This window comes from Scyliorhinus torazame, chromosome 15 (assembly GCF_047496885.1).
Source record: "Scyliorhinus torazame isolate Kashiwa2021f chromosome 15, sScyTor2.1, whole genome shotgun sequence".
Taxonomy (NCBI): domain Eukaryota; kingdom Metazoa; phylum Chordata; class Chondrichthyes; order Carcharhiniformes; family Scyliorhinidae; genus Scyliorhinus; species Scyliorhinus torazame.
In genome coordinates this window covers 79,970,169-79,994,906 of record NC_092721.1, presented here as the reverse complement: position 1 = coordinate 79,994,906, position 24,738 = coordinate 79,970,169, and the positions used below count along the sequence as shown (strand labels likewise).

The 24,738-nt window shown below is 48.3% G+C and overlaps 1 long non-coding RNA gene across 2 annotated transcripts in view; it reads left to right on the top strand.

Annotated features, from left to right (window-relative positions):
* Positions 1–23,743, top strand: part of LOC140391409 (uncharacterized) — a 68,856-nt gene extending 45,113 nt beyond the window's left edge. The window contains exons 3-4 of one of the 2 annotated variants that reach the window (XR_011935052.1): positions 21,678–22,263; positions 23,657–23,743. This is a non-coding gene — a long non-coding RNA (uncharacterized lncRNA). Of the gene's footprint in view, positions 1–21,677; positions 22,466–23,656 lie in introns of those variants that run through there. The other variant, XR_011935051.1, reaches the window with a different exon arrangement.
* Positions 23,744–24,738: the final 995 nt, after the last annotated feature.

Below are 24,738 nucleotides of genomic sequence, written 5' to 3'. Positions count from 1 at the left end.
ACACACAGGCCCGCTTAACCGGCCCATTCAGTCCCCTTACATTCCAGGTTATCAGCCGGATCAGGGGGCTACCCTCCCCCGCCGACTAGCCATGACCCCTCCTCGGCCAGCCACACGCCCGCACCCCACACCCGGCCCATTCCCCACAGCGGCATACCCCCGTCTCGACCCCCCCCCCCCGCCCACTCGCTCCAGCTCCTCCTTGACCCTAGCAGCAGCAACTCGATTCCCCCCACCCCCCCTCCCGGCTAGGACCCATCCTAGCTGGTTTACTCCCACCATTGCACTTCCGCAAGTCAGCTGACTCCTGCTGACCCCGGCCACTCCCGCCTCCCCTTCGACTCCTCCCATTGTGTGGCACACCCTCCTCTCCCGCTCCCCATCCACAGGCTCTCCCCCTTCCCCCTCCATTCTAAGCACAGGAAACAATCCTCGCTTCCCCGCCCCCCCAGTCTTCGGCGCGGGGAAAAAGCCCGCGCTCTCCACTTACCAGGCCCCGCCACCAACCAAAACAGTGCCCAACCCACCCCATCCACCCTCCCCAACCCAAAAGAGAAAACCACAGAGAAAAAGAAACCCAAAACAATGCAAAGCCCCCCCCCACACAAACAAAAAATAGGCATAACATATCCACCGCAGTCCCCAATCGCCCATCCCGACCCTCAGTCTGTGTCCAGCTTCTCGGCCTGAACAAAGGCCCACGCCTCCTCCGGAGACTCAAAATAATGGTGCCGGTCCTTGTAGGTAACCCACAGTCGTGCCGGCTGCAACATGCCAAACTTCACCCCCTTCCTGTGCAGCACCGCCTTCACTCGATTGTACCCGGCCCTCCTCTTCGCCACCTCCGCACTCCAGTCCTGGTATATTCAAACCTCTGCGTTCTCCCACCTGCTGCTCCTCTCCTTCTTGGCCTACCTGAGCACACACTCCCAATCGACGAACCGATGGAACCGCACCAGCACTGCCCACGGAGGCTCGTTAGCCTTGGGCCTCCTCTCCAACACTCTATGGGCCCCTTCCAGCTGCAGGGGCCCCCGGAAGGACCCCGCTCCCATCAGCGAGTTCAACATGGTGACCACATACGCCCCCATGTCCGGCCCCTCCAGCCCCTCCGGGAGGCCCAGAATCCACAGATTCTTCCGCCTCGACCAATTCTCCATCTCCTCGAACCGCTCCTGCCATTTCTTGTGGAGCGCCTCGTGCACCTCCACCTTTACCGCCAGGCCTAAGATCTCGTCCTCATTGTCAGAGATCTTTTGTCGAGCCTCTTGGATCGCCACCCCCTGGGCCGTCTATGTCTCCAGCAGCTTATCAATAGAAGCCTTCCTCGGCTCTAGCAGGTCCGTTTTAATTTCTCTGAGGCAGCGCTGGATACCCTCCTGTTGCTCCTCCGCCCACTGCCTCCACGCTGCCTGGTCTCCGCCCGCCGCCATTTTGTCCTTCTTCCCTCCCTTCTTCGGGTCCACCACCTTTTTTGTCGCCCCGCTCCTAGTTAAAGCCATATACTGATGGGGAGCTGTTATTACCTCCTCCCCACACTGGGAAACATCGAAAAAGTGCCGTTGGGGGCCCTGAAAAGAGCCCAAATGTCCGTTTTTGCGGGAGCCGCCGAATGTACGACTTAGCTCCGCATAGCCGCAACCGGAAGTCTCGAGAGGGAATCCTTTTGGCAGTGTTCGCTTCACCAATCTGCCCCAAAAAGTCTGTGGAAACTCCTGAAAAAGGTCTGAGAGTCCATTCCAGATGGGAGCTGCCGAATGCGCAAACTACTCCTCCATGGCCGCCACCGGAAGCCTCGTCCTCGCTTCTTCAATGGCCTTGGTGAGATCTTTTCACAGTTGTTCCCTCTGCTGCTAGAATTCACCTTTAATAAAGGCCCTCAAGTCAGCTTGAAGCCTTTAAGCTTGCCCTTCCCCCACCTGCATGCTGGAAGAGGCTTTTGTCTTTCCTGCAGCTCCAGCCAAATCTTTTACTGTTTCTGCCGGGTCTGGTAACCAAGAGACATACCATTCCTGGGGGACACTGTCGGGGGAATGTTGCAGTCTTCTCCCCACACTGGGAAATGTCGAACAAATGCCGTTGGGGGCCCTGTAAAGAGCCCAAAGGTCCGTTCCAAGCGGGAGCAGCCGAACATGCGACTTAGCCCTGCATAGCCACAACCGGAAGTTGCCTGGGCCTCCTTTTCAACAGAGGAATGACAGATTTCTGAAGCATGGAGGGTGCGTGAGAAGAAGGCCACGGGCCTGCCCGCTTGGTTGAGAGTGGCCGCCAGAGCTACGTCGGACAAGTCGTTCTCGACTTGGAAGGGAAGGGATTTGTCGATTGCGTGCACCGTGGCCTTTGCAATGTCTGCCTTTATTGGGCTGAAGGCCTGGCGGGCCCCTGCCAACAGGGGGAAAACCGAGGATTGAATTAGTGGGCGTGCCTTGTCCGCATAATTGGGGACCCACTGGGCGTAATATGAAAAAAATCCCAGGCAGCGTTTCAGGGCCTTGGAGCAGTGGGGGAGGGGAAACTCCATGAGGGGGCGCATGCGTTCGGGATCTGGGCCTATGACTCCATCATGCACTACGCAGCCGAGGATGGCTAGATGGTCGGTGCTGAACACGCATTTGTCCTTGTTGTAGGTTACGTTAAGTGTTTTTGCGGTATGGAGGAATTTGCGGAGGTTGGTATCATGGTCCTGCTGGTCGTGGCTGCAGATGGTGACGGTGTCGAGGTACGGAAACGTGGCCCGCAAACCGTACCGATCAACCATTCGGTCCATCTCCCGTTGGAAGACCGAGTCTCCATTTGTGACACTGAAGGGAACCCTTAGGAAGTGGTAGAGCTGCCCATCTGCTTTGAATGCAGTGGACTTGCGGATGGGGAGCTGGTGGTAGGCGAATTTGAGGTCCACCGTGGAAAAGACCTTGTCTTGCGCTATCTGATTAACCAAATCAGATATGCGGGGGAGAGCTGCATATACCTGTTGATGGTCTGACTATAATCGATGACCATCCTGTGCTTCTGCCCGGTCTTTACAACCACTACTTGAACTCTCCAGGGGCTATTGCTAGCCTCGATAATACCTTCCTTCAGTAGCCGCTGGACTTCCGACCTAATGAAAGTCCGGTCCTGGGCACTGTACCATCTACTCCTGGTGGTGGCGGGTTTGCAATCCGGGGTGAGGTTCGCAAAAAGGGGAGGCGGGTTGACCTTGAGGGTCACGAGGTTGCAGACAGTGAGGGGGGGTATAGGGCCGCCGAATTTAAAGGTTAAACTCTGGAGGTTGCATTGGAAGTCCAATCCCAGGAGCGTGGCAGCGCAGAGGTGAGGGAGGACGTAGAGTCGGAAATTTTTAAATTCTCTTGCCTGGACCTTGAGGTTCGCTACGCAGAACCCCTTGATCGCTACAGAGTGAGACCCGGAGGCCAGGGAGATTTTTTGATTAACTAGGTGTATGGGAAGACAACAGCGCCTTACCGTGTTGGGGTGTATGAAGCTCCCGGAGTCGATCAGGCAGGATGTTTTGCACCCGTTGATGAGCACGGTCGTCGTCTCAGTCGAGCGCGTTCGGGACTGAGACTAGTTCAGGGTCAACGAGGCGAGTCGTGGTAAAAGTTGAAGATTTTCCTTGTGCCGTGTGTGGTCATCCGAATCGGGGTCCTGAGGCTCCAGCCAAGATGGCGGCACCCACGGGTCGCACAAGGCTGGGGGTGGGCAAGATGGCAGCTCCCACGCATTGCACGTGGTCCCTGGGGAACAAGATGGCGACGCCCAGGGCCCGCACATAGCTCGGGAAAATGAAGATGGCGGCGCCCGCGGTCCGCACGTGGCCCGTGGAGAGAGTTGTGGTGGCAGCCCCAGTTCGCCTCCAGAGACAGCGGCGACCGCCCGGGCCTGACATACCACCCCGAAATGTCCCTTTTTGCCACAACCTTTGCAGATGGAGGAGCGGTCCGGGCAGCGCTGCCGGGGGTGCTTGGCTTGCCCGCAAAAATAACAGCAGGGCCCCCCGGGGTTGCCTGGTAGCCGCGCGGCACAACCTTGTGGGGGGATGGGGGATGCATCGGGGTCGGCCGCGGGTCGGTTCCACGTTGCCCAAGAGGCTGCTGCGCCGTCAGGGACGTACGCGCAGGCGATTCGGGAGGCCACATCCAGGGAGCTAGCAAGGGCCCATGCCTCCTTGAGGCCTAGTGTCTTTTTCTCCAGCAGCCGCTGATGGATTTGGGAGGACAGCATACCTGCAACAAATGCGCCCTGGATTAAAAGTTCTGTGTGGTCGCTGGCTGAAACTTGCGGGCAGTCACAGTTCCTACCCAGTACCAGGAGTGCGCGGTAGAATTCATCCAGCGATTCCCCCGGGATTTGTCGCCTTGTCGCGAGCAGATGTCGGGTATAAATCTGGTTTACTGGGCGAATGTAGTGTCCTTTCAACAGGGCCATCGCGGCCTCAAAATCGTTCGCATCCTCGATGAGGGTGTAGATCTCTGGGCTCACCCTCGAGTGGAGAACTTGCAGTTTCTGGTCCTCCGTGGGTGCAGTCGTGGCCGCCCTGAGGTATCCTTTGAAGCTCGCCAGCCAGTGTTTGAAGGTTGCCGCTGGGTTTGCCGCGTGGGGGCTGAGTTGCAGACACTCCGGCTTGATTCGGAGCTCCATTCTTTAAAATCTAGTCCAATAAATTGATGCTCGATCAATAACTCCAGAAGCGAGATTGGATGACAATTGAAGGCTTTATTGGACTAGATGTTTCCCCAGCAGCGCAGGTACAGAATGCAGCTGCTAGGGAGACACAGGCTCTTATACTCCGCCTTACTGGGCGGAACCAGCAGGCAGGCTTCACCAATAATCTTCCTGTCTCAGGTGCCTCCCACACCAATGATCTTACAGCCTCATCCTAGGTACCATAATACCCATAATACCGAATACCACACTAGCGCTGACAACTCTAATTCAACAGAGAGAACGTTCTCCTTCACATGTACCTTGCTCAGAAGCTAGCTGAAGTATTTCCGCAGATCTTCCAATCAGCTACTGTGCATTGCTTTTCCCTTCATGCTTAAGCCTTTGGACCTTAGTGAACTGTCTCCAGCTTGGAGCCAGCACTGAGCAATCTGGAGAGGCCTCTGGTCAAAATCCAGTTGCAGTGAAGCCACATCCCCTTTATCATCATTCTGATGAGTAAAAGTTGAGCAGGTTGGGCCTGTACTCATTAGAGGTGGTAGATATGGGAGGTGATCTTATTGAAACATGCAGGATACTCAGGGGACTTGACAGGGTAGCTGCAGAGATTCTGAGAGAAATTCGCTTTGGAATTTTCTTCCACAAAGAACAGAGGAGATTGGATCATTGAATATATTCAAGGCTGAATTAGCAGATTTTTGATTGACAAAAGAATCAAAGGTTATGGTGTTGCCGTTTCTTTTACTCTGTCTTTTCTGTGGCTCTGTTCCAATTATGGCAATCAGTTAATTTGCCTTCTTTCTATGTTATCCATGTCCGAATGCTTAGAGTCACCAGGTATCAAAGTTTCAACCGGCTATCGATCAAAGAGCCAAAGACCAGTTGGTTAGTTCAAGGTCAAGGGTACTTTATTTACACACAATTAGTCATGCAATATAAACACTACTAGTTAACTACACCTATCGACTAAGACAACCTGTACTTAACTTCGGGCACCCGGCTTAGGTCAGAAAACAGTGGACGCTGTTCAATTCTGGATCTTTCAGGTTCGAAGGAGTAACTGCTGCTCAGCTGGGCTCATACGTCTGGTAGCGGGCGTTGAACTTGTACTCGCTTCTGGTGTTGCTGCAATTGGCAATGGCCGTGACCGAGGTACCAATGCCAAGAAGGCGCCAAGAGAGAGCGAACATATGGCAAACTCTTCTTCTTATACTCGGGGGTGGGGGGGAGTTGCGCTCTTTTGGGCGGTCCTTCGATTTGGGCTTTACTAATTGGGTGATCCCTGATCACTCCGTTCGATTCCTTAGCCAATACGTGGGGGGGGGGTCTGGATGGCTGGGTGTGTCCCAAGCGGTCACTGACCCCGTTGTTTGCGTTTCCCTTGAACAGGGAGTGGCGCCGAAATGTCTGGGACTGTCCCGGTTGCTTGAGTACCAGTCCTTTGTTTTGGTGAAGGTGGACCATCAAATGCTAATCGGCCCCATTAAAATGCTAATTGGACGGAGTTTCGATACCGTCTGGATTTCTTGCTTACGAATATGCATTTCAGGCTCTGAGCCTGCCTGAGTCTTGGCTTCTCCATTTTACCCACCAGGCTTTGCAAGTTTCTCTGTACCTAGTTGGAAGTGGCCATCCCAGATGGCTACACTCTGTCCTCTTGATCCTCAATGCGAAGTGTGAAGGATCACAATACTGGATCTTCTTTGTTCTCTGAAATGCCGTGTACCCTTAACCAAGGACAGGTTCTACTCTACTCTGTCCTATGGGTCCAAAACATTTACCTAATTTTCCCTAAACAACATGTGTCTAAGAATTTCTAGGGGGCCATTTAACATTCAGTAAAAGGAGAAATTCTGTCTTTAACTAGACTACACTCATGCTGCTATTTAACAATCAAAGAACTTACCTTACAATACAAAAAAAAATCCGATAGCAGCATCACATTTCTTCCTATCACTAACATTCACAGACAGAGAGGTAACTTTATTAACAAAAACAACAACCACGGAATTTATTAAGGAGAAAGGTGCAGAAAGAGTGTGGGGTTTGCTGGAGTCCGAGGAAGGGGGCTCTAAATGTGTATATGGAGGGTGGGAGGCTCTCCTCCATTTTCGCAATCTAATTGTCTGAATGACACTGCACGATATGGCTATCACTCGTAAGGCTTCCACTGTATAGGACAGTGAATACCACTTGACGAGGTTCCCACATCATGTGGGGTATCGGTGGCTGGGTGTGTGTGCGGTGTAGTGTGCGGGCTGGGGGTGTTGTGTTGGGTAGTTGTGTTCGGGGCCAGTGTGGTGAGGGGGGTAGAGGTGGGTAACGCGCGCAACTGGACTGTTCCAGCGATGATCATGATGCCGATCATCAGGGTCGTCTTCATCTTATTCGGGCTTTCCTTTGCCGTCGAGTATCTTCGTATCTTCCTAGGGGAACAAGCATAGAATCTGTTATAATCGTGTTGTTTAACATTTCGTATGTCTGTCTGTTTCTCTTTAAACTCAATTTCCCATTATAATCGTCACCATATGTGACTCCCTCATTTTCTTTGTTTTAAACAACCATTTGCGGAGACAACACATCCTGAAAAAAATTCCGTGTCACAGTGCGAGCACCCTCGCAGCCTGTGGTCGATGGGCTGAGTGGGCAGACAATTTCTCCATCCTCTGCAAACTTGTTTTTCCAAACAAGTGTTTCTGACATGTAAATAGCATGTGGGAGATAGTGTAGCCATCTGGGATGGCCACGTCCTGATTACAAAATGGACACTTGCAAAGAATGCAGGGAAAATTGAACAATACTGAGAAACAAGCAGGTGCAAGGTCTGTCTGTTGATTAGAGCCTTGGTTCTCAGACAGGACAGAAACTGGTAAGCCATCTACATACTAATGAGCCATCTCCGGGGACAAAAGGGAAACATTTAGATAGACAATGTTAAGGCAGACACCCCGGCGCCAGAGGAGACTCAAACAAAGCAAACCAACGGCCACCTAGGACACACCCAGCAACCAGGGAACCCACCCCTCTATTGGAGGAAGATCGATAAGAATGATTGGGAAAGGCCCAATTAATTGAGGCCAAGTTCAAGGCCCGCCCAAAAGCGTGCAAAGCCCTTTTAGGTATAAAAAGTATTCCCCAAGAGAGAATCTTTCTTCTTTGGCCTTGGCTCTCAGCGGAGAGAGACACCAGCCTAGCAGCTGCATCAGACCAAGTAAGTTCCAAGTCAACGCACGCTACGAGATTGACGCTCCTAGTATCCTGTAAACAGCTCAACCCAGCAGCCTCAGAACCGAGCAACGGCCATTGTACCTCTGAATTAGTGGGCACCCGAAGCTAAGTATAGGCTTTAATAATAGTGATAGTTTTGTTTGTAGAGTTTATGCATGAGTAGATTTGACTGTGTGTAAATAAATGAGCATTGCTTTTGAACTTACTAACTGGTGTATCGAGTCTGTGATCAGTATTCGGTTCTGAACCTTGTGGCGGTGTCGAATGATACCTGGCGACTCTTGAGCAAACGTAATTAAACAGAGCCAAATTAAGAGAGCAACATTTACCAACTGAAGGGTTGCCGGAAAGTGCAAAAGTTGTGGCAAAATGCATTCTTTAAACCACAGGACTAGAAAAGAACAGCAAAAGAGTTTTGAAAACAAGTATCCGAATGGGGTGGTGTGTATGATCCGTGGCAGGGCAAGAATGGGTGGGATCCCGGGTAAGGCGGTGATCAGTGCCGTTGCTCCACTACCCGAGCTTGGCTGACCAAATGTATAGGGGCCCCCAGGCAGGGCGGGGATAAGTGCCGTTACGCCACTGCCTGAGTGACCTTCCAAGAGTGGTAAGAATTTGTAACTATATGGGCACCAGACTGTCTCTATCGTCGGGTGGCGGGTCAGGTTCCGGTATGGGCAAATAAATCGTCTCTCAGAGGCTTCAGTAGTGCTGTCACTGTCGCTGTCGCTAGCAGCCGAATCAATCAGGGTGAAATTTGCTTCTGGGGGCGTGGTCAAGGTCGTGTCTGTGGATGTGCTGCTGCTGCTGGGGAGGGGGAAATTGGGTTGTCAGTGGGCGAGTCCTCATTGTCTGCCATCGCCAATGAGAGGTGGTGCGAGTGGCTGCACGGCGTTCCATAAACCTTAAGCTGATTTACATGGAACCATCCTGACTTTCCGTTTGGATACGTGATTTTATAAACTGAGGGGCTTACTTTGTCCGAGATTGAATAGAGTCCTGCAAATTTAGGGGAGAGGAATGAGCTAGGGTTGTATAAGGTGATCATTACTTACTGTCCGACTGTATATTCTGTCGGGTGCACTGTTTTATCAAAGCAGGCCTTACTCTGCTTTTGTTTAGCGCCTAGTCGAACAGCTGCAGCGAGCTGTGCTGCTTTAATATTCTCTACCATGTGCTGGACTGCTTTCTCATGGGTCAGGGCGGTGACTGCGGGGCTGGACAAATCAAGTCCGAATAAGTATTCGGTACCCTTCATGGATCGTCCGGTCATGAGGGTATGGGGGTATATCCTGTTGAGCTCGACACTCTGTTCCTAATAAACATCAGTGCGAATGGGAGCACTGTGTCCCATGTTGTGTTGTGCTGCTGTACCATTTTTCTAAGTGTGGCCTTGAGAGTCCGATTCATGAGCTCCACAATGCCGCTGGACTGCGGATGATAGGCAATGTGGAACTTTTGCCTGATACCAAATATCGTCATCGCATTTTTCATGACCCTTCCCGTAAAGTGGGAACTCAATACTGCGGGGAAGTCCCCGTCTCGTAAAAATTTGCTCTGTTGAGATCTTCGCCGTGGACTTGGCTGTGTTTGTTCTTGAGGGAAATGCTTCGACCCATTTCGTAAATATCTCTATCAGCACTAACACATACTTGTATCCATTTCTGCGGGGGGGGGGGGGGGGGGGGGGGGGGGGGACGTATATAATCCAATTGAAGGTTTGTCCACAGGCCATTTAGCTGGGCTTTTTTCGCATACCTATCGGGGTTGTTTTGAGCACAAATTAAACAGTTTTCGACGTAATGGGACACGTCGGTTTTCAAACCAGGCCACCAGCAGAGGGGTCTGAGGTGGGCAAGGGTGGATTCAATCTCTTGGTGTCCATGTCCGTCATGGAACTTACAAATTATCTCATTCCTGTCCTGGGTGGGGAGTACATGAATTCTATCTTTTAAAACGATTCCCTCATGGACCGTGAAAGAATCCCTAAACTTTTCATAGGGAGCTGGGAAGTTCCCTTTTAAAATGTCTTTTAACGCTTCGTCTTCGTTCTGTGCCTGGACTAAGTCTTGGATGTTGGTCTATGAGACCTGAACTGCGTGTACTGGGGCACTCTTGGGGGGTTGCCAAAAGTGGCCATGTCGTGAGCCTGCCTTCACTAGGGCATCAGCTTTTACATTACCGGGTGGGGAGGAACGATAGTGACTTCTTACTTTGACGATGCCATATTTCCTGCCTTTAGCTGTCTGAAGGATATGTTTGAGCAGTGGGGCTGAGGGTAGAGGTTTTCCATCGGCGGAAATAAATCCTCTCGATTCCCACAGGGGTAGAAATTCCGCTAGGCTGTTGCAGATGTACAAACTGTCCGAATATATGTCTGCAGGGGTCGGGAATGAATCGGGGTGCTGGACAATGTAAGCAATGGCCACTAACTTGGCTGCCTACGAACCTAAGTGTCCAGGCAACTTTAAAGCTATCTCTTCTAAAGCGTGTCCCTGCGCGTCCTCTACATAAATACCAGAGCTTGTTATCCTTTTTCCCTCAAGGACTGCAGAGGAGCCATCTACGTAAATTCTTAGTACTTTGTCTGTGGGCTGGGGTCCAATACCTGTCTTTCTTGGTACCAACTTGGGAACAAAGGGCTGTGCTTTGGGGCTATGATCTCGCACTCATGTGGGGTTCCTGCATAATGCAAATTATCGGCCAGAAACATGTGCGTTTTTGTCCGTTTTACAGTGATGTTGCGTCCCTGTAGGAGTAGGGTCCATCGCGCTGCTCGAATTTGGCTTACTGTGCCGTCCTTTAGTCTGCCATCCAATAAAAGCTGTGTCGGGGTGTGCTCGATCAAAATGGTTACTGGGTTGAGTCCGGTTATGTACGAGAAGTACTGTACCGCCCAGAAAACTGCTAACAAGTGCCTTTCGCAGGCTGAAAATCCTTTTTCCACTGGATCAAAGACTCGTGAGACATAGGCTACGGGTCCTAGACGATCATGCCTTTCCTGCAGGAGTACGGCCGAAAGGGTTCGGTCTGTGGTCGCTCGCTCTATCGCGTATGGGGAGTGGGGATCTGGAGCTTGCAAAGCGGGGGCAGTGTTCAGGGCGCGTTTCAATGCGTCCACGGCATCCGTGTGCTGTGGAAGCCATTTCCATGGGGCCTGTTTATTTAGTAGCTCGGAAAGTGGGGCTGCTTTTGTGGCGAATCTGTCTATATGGTTCCAACAATATCCAACCAGTCCTAAAAATGACCGGAGTGCTGTAACGTTTTGGGGCAAGGGCAAGTTTCAATGGAATCGATGCGTTTGAGTTCTATTTCACGCTTCCCATGCGTGATGATCGTACCTAAATATGTAACTTTTTTCTGAAGGATTTGGGGTTAATTTTGCATCCAATCGTTGGAAAGGAGTTCTAGTAATTCAGAAAGAAGCGAGATGTGCTCTTCCTTGGTGTCAGTCTGTAGGAGCAAGTCGTCCACATACTGACCAAGGCATTCAGGGCTGGAAAATTTAGATAATCCGTTTGCCAATTGTCTGTGAAAAATGGAGGGGGAGTTATGGAAGGCACGTCCACATGTACTGCTGTCCCTGGAAGGTAAATGCAAATTTATACTGGCATGCTTTGTCCAGTGGTATGGACCAAAAGCCATTATTGATATCTAATACCGAAAAAAACTTCGACTGTAGTCCCTGTCTCAACATGGTCTCGGGACTTGTGGCAACAATGGGGGCTGCTAGGGGAGTCACTTTGTTCAATTCTCTGTAGTCGATGGTCAGTCACCATGATCCATCGGGTTGTCTTACTGGCCAAATCGGGGCATTATTTGTCGATACAACTGGTCGAATCGCGCCTTGATTCAATAAACTTTGAATTACCTTGGCTATCTCTCCCTCGGCTTGCTGGGGGAAGCCGTACTGTTTCTGGGGCTTGGGATCGGGACCTGTAATGTTTACTACTCCTGGGATTTTGCCGCAGTCGTGATTGTGCTGGGCAAATGCTGCTTTATGTCTTTTCAAGACCTCTCTAACCGCTTTGTCTGTGGTAATGGTTTGTGGATCAAACCAGTACTCTCCAACTGAGCTGATTCTATGGGGAGCCCAATCGGTGCCACTCATGGACAAATTATCTGGTCGAGCGCTAACGCTGTGAATGGGGCGGGTTTTGTTTCTGGGGGGGGGGGGGGCGTTTGGGTGCTAATTCCTTTGCGGCTTCGGGCAGGGGCTTGACATTCTCGGGCGTAATGTCCTTTCTGTCCGCAATTATAACGTTCCTGTGTCTTGGGGTGCTGTGCTGTACCTCTGCCTTCATTTACACATGTGGGGTCTTGGTGTGCCCTTACTGGATTCATTGTAGCATCTACTCTCTCCTACTCTGTCTTTTTCTGTACAGACTGTTCCCAAGCTCTGGGCAATCGTTTCAGAACCCACACTTCATTGTGTGCTGGGTCTGAGGGATCGTAACTGACGCATGCCTTCTGTCCTGCCTCTGTGGCATGGGATACCAACGTACGGGTCCATTTGGCCGTATTGTCTGCTGATAAATGGGCGCGGGCTAACTCACTAAATACAGCAATAAAATGGATCCAAAGGCCTCCAGCAAACGCTGTTGGATGCTCTCCCTTTTTCTGCCTGCACCAGTTGAGTCCGTCTACCGTTTCTTCTCTGTTCAGGTGGCCTGAAGTGCATATGTTTTAATGCAAGGAGCATTACGGGTAAGGCAGATGAACTTAGAGCTTGGATTACTACTTGGAACTATGATGTTGTTGCCATTACAGAGACCTGGTTGAGGGAAGGGCAGGATTGGCAGCTAAACGTTCCAGGTTTTAGATGTTTCAGGCGGGATAGAGGGGGATGTAAAAGGGGAGGCGGAGTTGCGCTACTTGTTCAGGAGAGTATCACAGCTATACAGCGAGAGGACACCTCAGAGGGCAGTGAGGCTATATGGGTAGAGATCAGGAATAAGAAGGGTGCAGTCACAATGTTGGGGGTATACTACAGGCCTCCCAACAGCCAGCGGGAGATAGAGGAGCAGATAGGTAGACAGATTTTGGAAAAGAGTAAAAACAACAGGGTTGTGGTGATGGGAGACTTCAACTTCCCCAATATTGACTGGGACTCACTTAGTGCCAGGGGCTTAGACGGGGCAGAGTTTGTAAGGAGCATCCAGGAGGGCTTCTTAAAACAATATGTAAACAGTCCAACTAGGGAAGAGGCGGTACTGGACCTGGTATTGGGGAATGAGCCCGGCCAGGTGGTAGATGTTTCAGTAGGGGAGCATTTCGGTAACAGTGACCACAATTCAGTAAGTTTTAAAGTACTGGTGGACAAGGATAAGAGTGGTCCGAGGATGAATGTGCTAAATTGGGGGAAGGCTAATTATAACAATATTAGGCGGGAACTGAAGAGCATAGATTGGGGGCGGATGTTTGAGGGCAAATCAACATCTGACATGTGGGAGGCTTTCAAGTGTCAGTTGATAGGAATACAGGACAGGCATGTTCCTGTGAGGAAGAAAGACAAATACGGCAATTTTCGGGAACCTTGGATGACGAATGATATTGTAGGCCTCGTCAAAAAGAAAAAGGAGGCATTTGTCAGGGCTAAAAGGCTGGGAACAGACGAAGCCTGTGTGGCATATAAGGAAAGTAGGAAGGAACTTAAGCAGGGAGTCAGGAGGGCTAGAAGGGGTCATGAAAAGTCATTGGCAAATAGGGTTAAGGAAAATCCCAAGGCTTTTTACACTTACATAAAAAGCAAGAGGGTAGCCAGGGAAAGGGTTGGCCCACTGAAGGATAGGCAAGGGAATCTATGTGTGGAGCCAGAGGAAATGGGCGAGGTACTAAATGAATACTTTGCATCAGTATTCACCAAAGAGAAGGAATTGGTAGATGTTGAGTCTGGAGAAGGGGGTGTAGATAGCCTGGGTCACATTGTGATCCAAAAAGACGAGGTGTTGGGTGTCTTAAAAAATATTAAGGTAGATAAGTCCCCAGGGCCGGATGGGATCTACCCCAGAATACTGAAGGAGGCTGGAGAGGAAATTGCTGAGGCCTTGACAGAAATCTTTGGATCCTCGCTGTCTTCAGGGGATGTCCCGGAGGACTGGAGAATAGCCAATGTTGTTCCTCTGTTTAAGAAGGGTGGCAGGGATAATCCCGGGAACTACAGGCCGGTGAGCCTTACTTCAGTGGTAGGGAAATTACTGGAGAGAATTCTTCGAGACAGGATCTACTCCCATTTGGAAGCAAATGGACGTATTAGTGAGAGGCAGCACGGTTTTGTGAAGGGGAGGTCGTGTCTCACTAACTTGATAGAGTTTTTCGAGGAGGTCACTAAGATGATTGATGCAGGTAGGGCAGTAGATGTTGTCTATATGGACTTCAGTAAGGCCTTTGACAAGGTCCCTCATGGTAGACTAGTACAAAAGGTGAAGTCACACGGGATCAGGGGTGAACTGGCAAGGTGGATACAGAACTGGCTAGGCCATAGAAGGCAGAGGGTAGCAATGGAGGGATGCTTTTCTAATTGGAGGGCTGTGACCAGTGGTGTTCCACAGGGATCAGTGCTGGGACCTTTGCTCTTTGTAGTATATATAAATGATTTGGAGGAAAATGTAACTGGTCTGATTAGTAAGTTTGCAGACGACACAAAGGTTGGTGGAATTGCGGATAGCGATGAGGACTGTCTGAGGATACAGCAGGATTTAGATTGTCTGGAGACTTGGGCGGAGAGATGGCAGATGGAGTTTAACCTGGACAAATGTGAGGTAATGCATTTTGGAAGGGCTAATGCAGGTAGGGAATATACAGTGAATGGTAGAACCCTCAAGAGTATTGAAAGTCAAAGAGATCTAGGAGTACAGGTCCACAGATCACTGAAAGGGGCTACACAGGTGGAGAAGGTAGTCAAGAAGGCATACGGCATGCTTGCCTTCATTGGCCGGGGCATTGAGTATAAGAATTGGCAAGTCATGTTGCAGCTGTATAGAACCTTAGTTAGGCCACACTTGGAGTATAGTGTTCAATTCTGGTCGCCACACTACCAGAAGGATGTGGAGGCTTTAGAGAGGGTGCAGAAGAGATTTACCAGAATGTTGCCTGGTATGGAGGGCATAAGCTATGAGGAGCGATTGAATAAACTCGGTTTGTTCTCACTGGAACGAAGGAGGTTGAGGGGCGACCTGATAGAGGTATACAAAATTATGAGGGGCATAGACAGAGTGGATAGTCAGAGGCTTTTCCCCAGGGTAGAGGGGTCAATTACTAGGGGGCATAGGTTTAAGGTGAGAGGGGCAAAGTTTAGAGTAGATGTACGAGGCAAGTTTTTTACGCAGAGGGTAGTGGGTGCCTGGAACTCACTACCGGAGGAGGTAGTGGAGGCAGGGACGATAGGGACATTTAAGGGGCATCTTGACAAATATATGAATAGGATGGGAATAGAAGGATACGGACCCAGGAAGTGTAGAAGATTGTAGTTTAGTCGGGCAGTATGGTCGGCACGGGCTTGGAGGGCCGAAGGGCCTGTTCCTGTGCTGTACATTTCTTTGTTCTTTGTTCTTTGTTTGTTATATCCTATGGCGTCTGAAATGGCCGTTTTCATTTCTTGGAGGCTACCTCCTCCTACATTTTGTGGGTCGGGAAGGGCTGAACTAACTGAGGGGTCTAAACACATAACTAGGAGTTTAACCTGTTCCGGCTCGTCTAAACCATACATGAGGGTTTGTTGATTCACTAACTTGAAAAAGTGATGTGGGTCCGATGTGGGGTGGAAAGTATCTACCTTCTCGCGGGCATCTCGTAACTGGGTGATAGATAATGGGGTAGTGTACACAAAATCAGGTTGGTCTTCCGTGGTAACCCTGCGCTGTGTGGTAATGGGGTTCATTGGGTTGGGTGCTGCCTGTGCAGTCGGTGGTGCGGGTGCTTTTCTTTTCGGGGCCTGGGGGGCTCTATTTTGATTCTCGGTCTCGCTTACTGGGCCGTTTCACTGAGTTCCTGCCAATCGGGGCTGTCTTCCTGGTCTAGCTGTTGGCCAAAGGTGTCTCTAAACCCATTTTGAACTGATAGCAGGGATTGCAACCTTGCAATTTGCTGCCTGCATTTGGCATGGTCCACCGAACTCTGTCTCTGTTCCATGGTGGAACTGTGGAGTGCTCGGAGGGCTGCTTTTAGATCATCGCACTGTTTCTTTAACTGCTGTACCTGATTCTCTGTCTCTTCTCTTACCATTACAGCACGTTGTGTGTCCTGCTAGGCCTTATCGTACTGGATTTGGAAGCTGCTAAGGTGGGCAAGACAGGATTGATGTGCCCTCTTGACATCATCCATTTCCTTGTCCTTCACTGCTAACTGCTGCCGGAGCTGTACATTTAATCTCTCGCTTTCACTTATATCTCCCTCTCTACTTTTCTCCTTCTCCTCTAGCTGCTTGCGGAGCGTCCTCACGACCTCTTCTGTGCCTCGCAATTGTGCCAGACTGGACACAATTGCCATTGGCTTACGAACCTTAGTCAAACTCTTTTTATGGATCTCGGTCAGGCTGTCCCACCAAGTCTGCCCTATGCTGCCAGGACCTGTCTCTTCATTTGCACAAAACCCAGACCATAGGGGCCATCTTTTCCCCTTTAGGTATCTCCTAATCTCTTCTTCCCATACGGGGCACTGTTCTGATCTATTGGTCGCTGTGACCTCGGGCTCTTGTGGATGCATAAGGCGTTCCATTGCCTTCATGGCCATCCCTACAAATACTTCTGACTCCCGGAAATTTGGGACGAGGGGAATAAAGCGGCGGTGTAAACACGGGTACGGCTCAATCTATTTTCCAGTTTACGCAACTCCCAAAAGTTTCACGCAACAAAATCTATCGAGTTTACCTTATATCCCTTTGTTAGTACACATGCAAATTACACACTTCCGAATTCTGGGTGTTTGATCGATACTGGTTTCGCTTGTGGTTTCTTTTACTTTTCCAATTTGAATTCTAATTCAAATACTTTTGTATTCTCTCGGAGTGACACGGTCACTTCTGGGTCGAGTCCCTTCAGATGTCGCCAATAACTGTTGCCTTTTCGTTTACTCTGTCTTTTCTGTGGCTCTGTTCCAATTATGGCAATCAGTGAGTTTGCCCTTCTTTCTATGTTATCTATGTCTTAATGCTTAGAGTCGCCAGGTATCGAATGATACCACCACAAGTTTCAACCGGCTACCGATCAAAGAGCCAAACACCAGTTAACTAGTTCAAGGTCAAGGGTACTTTATTTACACACAATTAGTCATGCAACATAAACACTACTAGTTAACTACACCTATTAGCTATGACAACCTGTACTTAACTTCGGGCACTCGGCTTAGGTCAGAAAACAGTGGCCGCTGTTTAATTCTGGATCTATCGGGTTCGAAGGAGTAACTGCTGCTCAGCTGGGCTCATCCGTCTGGTAGCGGGCATTTAACACGAACTCGCTTCTGGTGTTGCTGCAATTGGCGATGGCCGTGACCGGGGTACCAAGGCCAAGAGGGCGCCAAGAGAGAGCAAACATATGGCGAACTCTTCCTTTTATACTCGGGGTGGTTTTGCGCTCTTTTGGCCGATCCTTCAATTTGGGCCTTACTAATTGGGTGATCCCTGATCACTTTTTTGATTCCTTAGCCAATAAGTGGGCGGGGATCTGGATGGCTGGGCATGCCCCAAGCAACCACTGACCCCTTTGTTTGCATTTCCCTTGAACAGGGAGTGGCGCCAAAATGTCTGCGACTGTCCCGGTTGCTCGAGTACCAGTCCTTAGTTTTGTGGAAGGTGGGCCATCAAATGCTAATCGGCCCCATTAAAATTCTAATTGGACGGAGATTCGATACCGTCTAGATTTCTTGCTTATGAATATGCATTTCAGGCTCTGAGCCTGCTTGAGTCTTGGCTTGTCCTTTTTACCCGCCAGGCTTTGCGAGTTTATCTGTACCCAGTTGGAAGTGGCCATCCCAGATGGCTACAATGGGCGCAAGCAGAAAAGTGGAGTTAAGGCTGCAATCAGATCAGCTATGATTTTATCAAATGGCTGAGATTGATTGGCAAAATAGTCCATAACTGCTCCTATTTCTTATGATCTTATGAATACATGCCCCTTAAGGCATGTCTTCAATTCATTGAGCTGAAGAGTTTTTAAATGTCCTTGTCTTTGTGAGGTTCCCTCCTCACTCTCACACTCCCAAAACTGCATAGCCTCCCCCAATACTGTTTAACCCCCCTAAATCCTTCCTGTCCTTGTCTTTGTGAGGTTCCCTCCTCACTCTCACACTCCCAAAACTGCATAGCCTCCCCCAATACTGTTTAACCCCCCTAAATCCTTCCTGCACCCCAATATTGCTCATGCTCCCAACCCCTCCTGACATTGCTCATCCCATCCCCCTCACATGCCCCATAATAATGCTCACCACTCTGTAACCCCACCAGTAAATGTTCACCCACCTCGCACCCCCCCCCGATAATGCCCTCCCACACGCCTGACAATGCTCCTCACCCACTTTGCATCATCAACAATGCTCAGAACCTCCCTACCTCCCAACATTGCTCATACCCCAACAATATTCATCCATCCCTCATCCCAATAATACTCACACCCCCAGGGCACTCCTGACAATGTTCACTGTCTCCTACAGCCCCCACAAAATGTTCACCCAACGCACACTACCAACAATGTTCCCTCCCATGACCTCCGATAATGCTCACTTCCACTAAACACCTGACACTGCGCACCAGAGCCCCTTCCCGACAATGCTGATGATGTTCAAACATTGGCCGGACTAAGGAACCACCGATTCTGGAAGGTGAGCTGGCTGGTGGGGTGTGAGATGTGCAATGAGCATTGTTGTGAGAGGGAAGAGGTCACTATTGTCAGGGGGTGCAGATGGAGGGGTCAGCATAGTTAGGGAGTTGAGTATTATCAGGGTGGGTGCAAAGAAGTGGTGAGAACTGTTGGTATCCAATGGTGGTGGGGGTGGAGGGATAGGCGGGGTGAGTATTGTTGTGAGGGGGGTTGGGGGGATGAACAATGTTGGGTTTTCAGTGAATAGGAACATTGGGACGGTGTTGAGCTATGTCGGGGGAGTGAACATTTTCAGGAGGGGTGTGAGTTGTGTTGGGGTTTCCATTGTGCTGGAATGCTTTGACATGTTACATGAGTTACCTGGAGCTGGGCTCCTTAGCATGCATTATGCCCAAGTTTCCTGGAGGGAACATCATCAAGGGCTACCACAAAACCACTTCTCAGGTACTGTATTGAAAGTTCCTGGTTCCAGTGTAAATTGACTTTCCAGAACTTCCATTGCCATTGTGGCCCTTGATAGCAGCGAATGCCTCAGCATTCACTGTTTTTGGGATTGGAAGATGTGGACCAATGTGTTCAGTTTTGGACACTGCATCTCAGGAAATGCTGTATCGCTTGCAGGGGTGCAGTGCGAATTCAACAGAATGATCAAAATTCAAAGGGTTAAAGTATGAGGACTGGATATATAAACCTCTTGTATTTGCTCCAGTATAGAGGATTGAGGGGTAATCAAATTGAGCTGTTTAAAATGGTCAAAGGATTCATTAAGTTTGATAAAGAGAATCTATTTTCTTCGGTGGGTGAATACAGAGCAACGGAGCATAATCATAAATTGGAGCCAAAGGCTAGTTGGGAGTGAAATCAGAAAACACATTGAGCAAGTGGTAGTGTAATTCTGAAATTCTCTTTCTCAGAAAGCTGGGTAAATTAATATTTTCACGGCTGAGATGAATACATTTTTATTAAGTAAGGGTTTCAGGTTTTTGGAACAAAAACAGATAAATAGAATTGAGGAGCAGGTGAGTAATGATCCAATTGAATCAGAGAATCATAGAATCCCTACAGTGCAGAATTTGGCCTATCAAGTCTGCACCAACCCTCTGAGAGAGTACTCTACCCAAGTCCACTGCCCCGCAGACCCAGCCCTTTCCCCATAACCTAACCTGCATATCCCTGGACACTAAGAGATAATTTCGCATCTCCAATTTACCTAACCTGAACATCTTTGGACTATGGTAGGAAACCGGAGCTCCCTGGGGCATCCCACGTGCAGACACGGGGAGAAAGTGAAAACTCCACAAACGATTATCCAAGGCTTGAATTGAACCCGGGCCCCTGGCGCTGTGAGGCAGTAATGCTAATCACTTGCCACGGTACCACCCATGGAAGGAATGGCTCAAGTAGTGCACACTCCTTCATGCAAACTCAACAGTTTAATAAATGCTGTTCTTCACATGGATTGAGATGATTGTTGCCTGTTCACATGGCGGTTAAATAACACAGTGGACCATTCGTAGAAGTGGAGGAAGCTCTCCCAAAGTCTGGATTAACATTCACTCCTAAACCAATATCTCCAAAATCAGATGTCATTACTCTTATTGCCATATGTGGAATCTCATTGATAATGGGCGCGATCTACCAGCCACGTAGCGCCTGACACGGAGCGCGATGTGACCAGTCAATGCCAGTTGAGGCCTCCCGTGGGCTTCCCGGTAGCCACAACATCTCATGGGATTTACCCAAGTCCTGTGAGGCGCCACGACCAGAATCCTGCCCACAACCAGCTGCGCACGCGTAAGTAGGTTTTAAACCTACTTAAATCATCCATTTAAGGGCTTCATTAAAATAGATCAGAGTAAATTACAAATGGCAAGAGGCTAAGAAGTGTGGATGAACTGAGAGATTTTGGGTTCCAAGTACAGGAAACACTAAATCTTATCGGCTGGGACAAAAATGATCAAGGAAAGAAATGGAATGTTCAGCTTTATATTAGGAGAGCTGAAATACAAAGGATGGAAGTCATAATCCAGCTGCTCAGAGCTCTGATTCATCTGCAGTCACTGCACTCCATTCATTTCTGCAGCTCCAAATATATTGTTCTTAGGGCGGCACAGTGGCGTAGTGGTTAGCAGCACTGCCTCACGGCACCGAGGACCAGTTTCAATCCCGGCCCCGGGTTACTGTCCATGTGGAGTTTGCACATTCTCCCCGTGTTTGCATGGGTCTTACTCCCAAAACGTAAAAATTTGAGGGTAGGTGGATTGGCCATGTTAAATTGGCCCTTAATTTGGAATAAGTGTTTTTAAAAAATAATTTTTTTAAAAGGATATTTTGTTCTTAAAGGGTGTGGAACACAGATTTGCCCAAATTATACCAGGACTGAAAGGGTTAAATTAAGCAGACAAGTTGTATGGACTGGACTTGTATTTCTTTACATAGAAGATTAAGGGGCAATCCAATTTAGCTGTTCAGTGTGATTAGAGTATTGGATGGCCTAGGTTACAGGAAATTATTGTTTCTGGTCGTTGTGTCCAGTTGTAGGGGACATAACCTTAAGATCAGAGCTAGGCCATTTTAAGGGTAACGTTAGAAAGCCCTACTTCATATAAAGGTCGTGGCACTCTCTTTCCCAAAACACTGCTGAGGCAAGCTCAAATAAATTCCCCAAACTGAGATTGATAGGTCTTTGTTCGGTTTGGGTATTAAAGTTTGTGGAGTGAAGGTGGGTAATGGAATTAAGTTACAAATCAGCCAATGGCAGGAGATGATCGAAGGACTGTGTGACCTTTTCCTGTTCCTTTGATCTTATAAGGATGGAAGATAGGAGGTCAGCCAAGAGAGCATTGAAATAATGGTGCTGACATACTTATTCATGGAATCGGAATATCATAACCAAGTTTCATATACAAAAACAGCATATCACATGTAAAACATTGCAGTGATGTTTAATGTCTGTTTTTATTTGTATTCCAGAAAGTTCCTTGCCTTTACAGAAATCTTTAAGAGCCTTCCTGGATTATGCATAGCCAAAGTCTTGCTCATAAATCGTACTGCTTTCATACCTGCACAGATATAATCCACATCCCTCTTTGTGGCTTAGTCATAAGTTGAAGTACCATCATCATGTCTGAGAAGGGAGGCACTTTTATTGACTTCATATAAGCAGTACAGGAAGATTGAAAGCCACAAACGTGACAAGGTCAGATTAAGAAGAAAGTTGGAAAGGAAGTTAAATCTCCTAATTATCACTGAAAAAGTCAACTTAAAATGGTATGTGAGAACTAAAGGGGATGGAATATAAATCATCTTGATTTAAAAAATCTGTAAGGGAAAACAATACCCAACAGAAAATACAATGAAAATCAATTGAACGAGAGGCAAAACCACTTTTGTAAGGGTTATTTATCTTGTGAAGGTGCTATGTTCAACAGAGAGTGCTTTTCAACTTGACAGAAATGAAAAACTGACTCAGGATTAATGGAGGAATGAAAAGGAACGATGCAATAAAAATTTGATAAACATGAAGCAAATTTCCTCCAAATCAACCATGCATAACAAGGTAATTCACTAATGTAAAGAAAAAGCAACCACAGGTCAGAAAATAAATCAGAATTGATAGGTATGGAACAATAATTTAAAGCAGCAAAATACTGAAGTATGAAAGTGAACATTTCTGTATAACAACTGAACCAACTTTTTTTAAAAAGCAGGACAATGATTCCTATTGAAAAAAATAAGGGCAGTGTAGAAAAATTACAAATTTTGGATTGGTTGTGAAATAAAATATTGATTAAAGTTGCATTGAATGTCTTGAAATCTGGAAACTCTGGGAGCATAGGTCACAGCATTCATTACAAAGGTCAGTGCATCCAATTTGACTGCAGTTTTCTGGGCACTAAAGTTAAATGCTGGAAAATCAGAATTTATGCAAATTATGCACGCTTACATTTGGAACCAGTTCTTATCAAGGGTAGGTGGATTGGCCACGCTAACGTGCCTCCTAATTTGGACAATTTTTTTAAAAGGGAGTGACCCTTGAACGCCAGCGAGCTGGTTATTGCTAAACAAGTGCTGCTTGATAGTGCTTTTGATGGCCTCTTTTATTACTGATGATCAAGAGTAGACTCAAATGAAAGCAAAATACTGCAGATGCTGGAAATCTAAATTAAATGCAGAAATGCTGGATAAATTGTTGAGGTGTCATTATGGACTCAAAACCTTAACTCTATTTCTCTTTCCATAGATGGTGTCAGACCTGCTGGCTATATCCAGTATTTTCTGTTTAACATTGAGAGTGGACTGATGAGGTGGTAATTGGCTGGGTTGGGTTTGTCCTGCTTTTTGTTCACTGGGCATATCTGGGCAATTTTCTATATTGTAGTAGAGTTGTAGCTGCAATGGAAAGGTTTGGCTAGGACATGGCAAGTTCAGGAGCATAAGTCTTCATTCCTATTGCTAGAATATTGTCAGGGCCCACAGCCTTTGAAGTGTCCAGGGTCTTCAGCTGTGTCTTCATATCACGTGGGGTGCATCGAATTGGCTGGCATTGATGATGCTGGGGACCTCCAGAGGTGGCTGAGATGGATCATGCACGCCACATTTTTGGCTGAAGATTTGTGAATATTTCCACCTTTTCTTTTGCATTAATGTGCTAGATTCCTCCATCATTTGTGGGGACATTTGTGGAGCCTCCTCCTCCCGTTTGTTGTTTAGTTGTCCACCAGCATTTACAACTAGAGGGGGCAGCTTAGACCTCATTCATTGGTTAGGGAATCATGCACCTCTCTGTTACTTGCTGCTTATGCTGTTTGGCATGCAAGTAGTCCTGTGTTATAGCTTCACCAAGTTGACACTCATTTTCAGGAATGCCTGTTGTTACTATCCCAGCTGGACAAATCAGATCCCAGAGTGGAAACCGGCTTGATAAATCCTAACTTTTATTTTATGTTTAGATACATGGAAGGTGGCTACTGAACAGAGTCGCAGGAGTCAACTGATGAACTTTTAACAAAAGAATAAAGCTTTGTTCATCAAGAAAAGATGAACTATTTTGTAATACTCCTTCACCCCAACTATACCTTTACAGATATGTACAGATTTGTAAAGGTAACATAAGTTACAAAATCTATTTTGTAATCTATTTTCATTAGGTGCGCAGTCTATGTAAACCTACAGGAAAATTGTGGTCAGCCGCACCACACTCTGAAACAAAGTGTCAAACCAAGTGTCTGAAACCAAGTGCCAAGTGGGCAGCACAGTAGCACAGTGGTTAGCACAGTTACTTCACAGCTCCAGGGTCCCAGGTTCGATTCCCGGCTTGGGTCACTGTCTATGCGGAGTCTGCACGTTCTCCCCGTGCCTGCGTAGGTTTGCTCCCACAGTCCAAAGATGTGCAGGTTAGGTGGATTGACCATGCTAAATTGCCCTTAGTGTCCAAAAAGCTTGGGTGGGGTTAAGGGGATCGGTTGGAAGTGTGAGGTGCTCTTTCCAGGGGCTGGTGCAGACCCGATGGTCTCCTTCTGCACTGCAAATTCTATGAATAACTTCTACCGATTTCTCATCAGTTTTCCCCAGGTGTTTGTCACACTGTGAGCCAAATGATCTCAATGGAACTCCTGACTTCCACATAAAGGTTTGCAATCTCCACTCTAAAAGGCCATGCCTTGAAATCTTCTTCAAAATGACATTTTCCCTTGGATGTCTTCAAAAGGATTCACCTTCAGGGTTTCAGCCTCTGCTCCTGGTATTCCTCTGCCCTGGATCACCACATGCATTCAAGTTTCCACACAATCTGTTAGATATCCTACCATGCCAACAGATCACCACTGCTTCACAGGCCGTATTATGATGTCACCAACCTTTGGGTCACCCTGAATCTCTGGCTTCTCACAAGCTCATGTCCCCAGGACTGCACCTTGCAGCTCTGGTTTTAACTTAATCCTCCTTACTAACATCTGGGGGCTTGTGCCAATGTTGGGAAAGCTATCTCACAGGTTCTTCAAGCGTCAAACCCTTATAAGATCACAGGGATCAA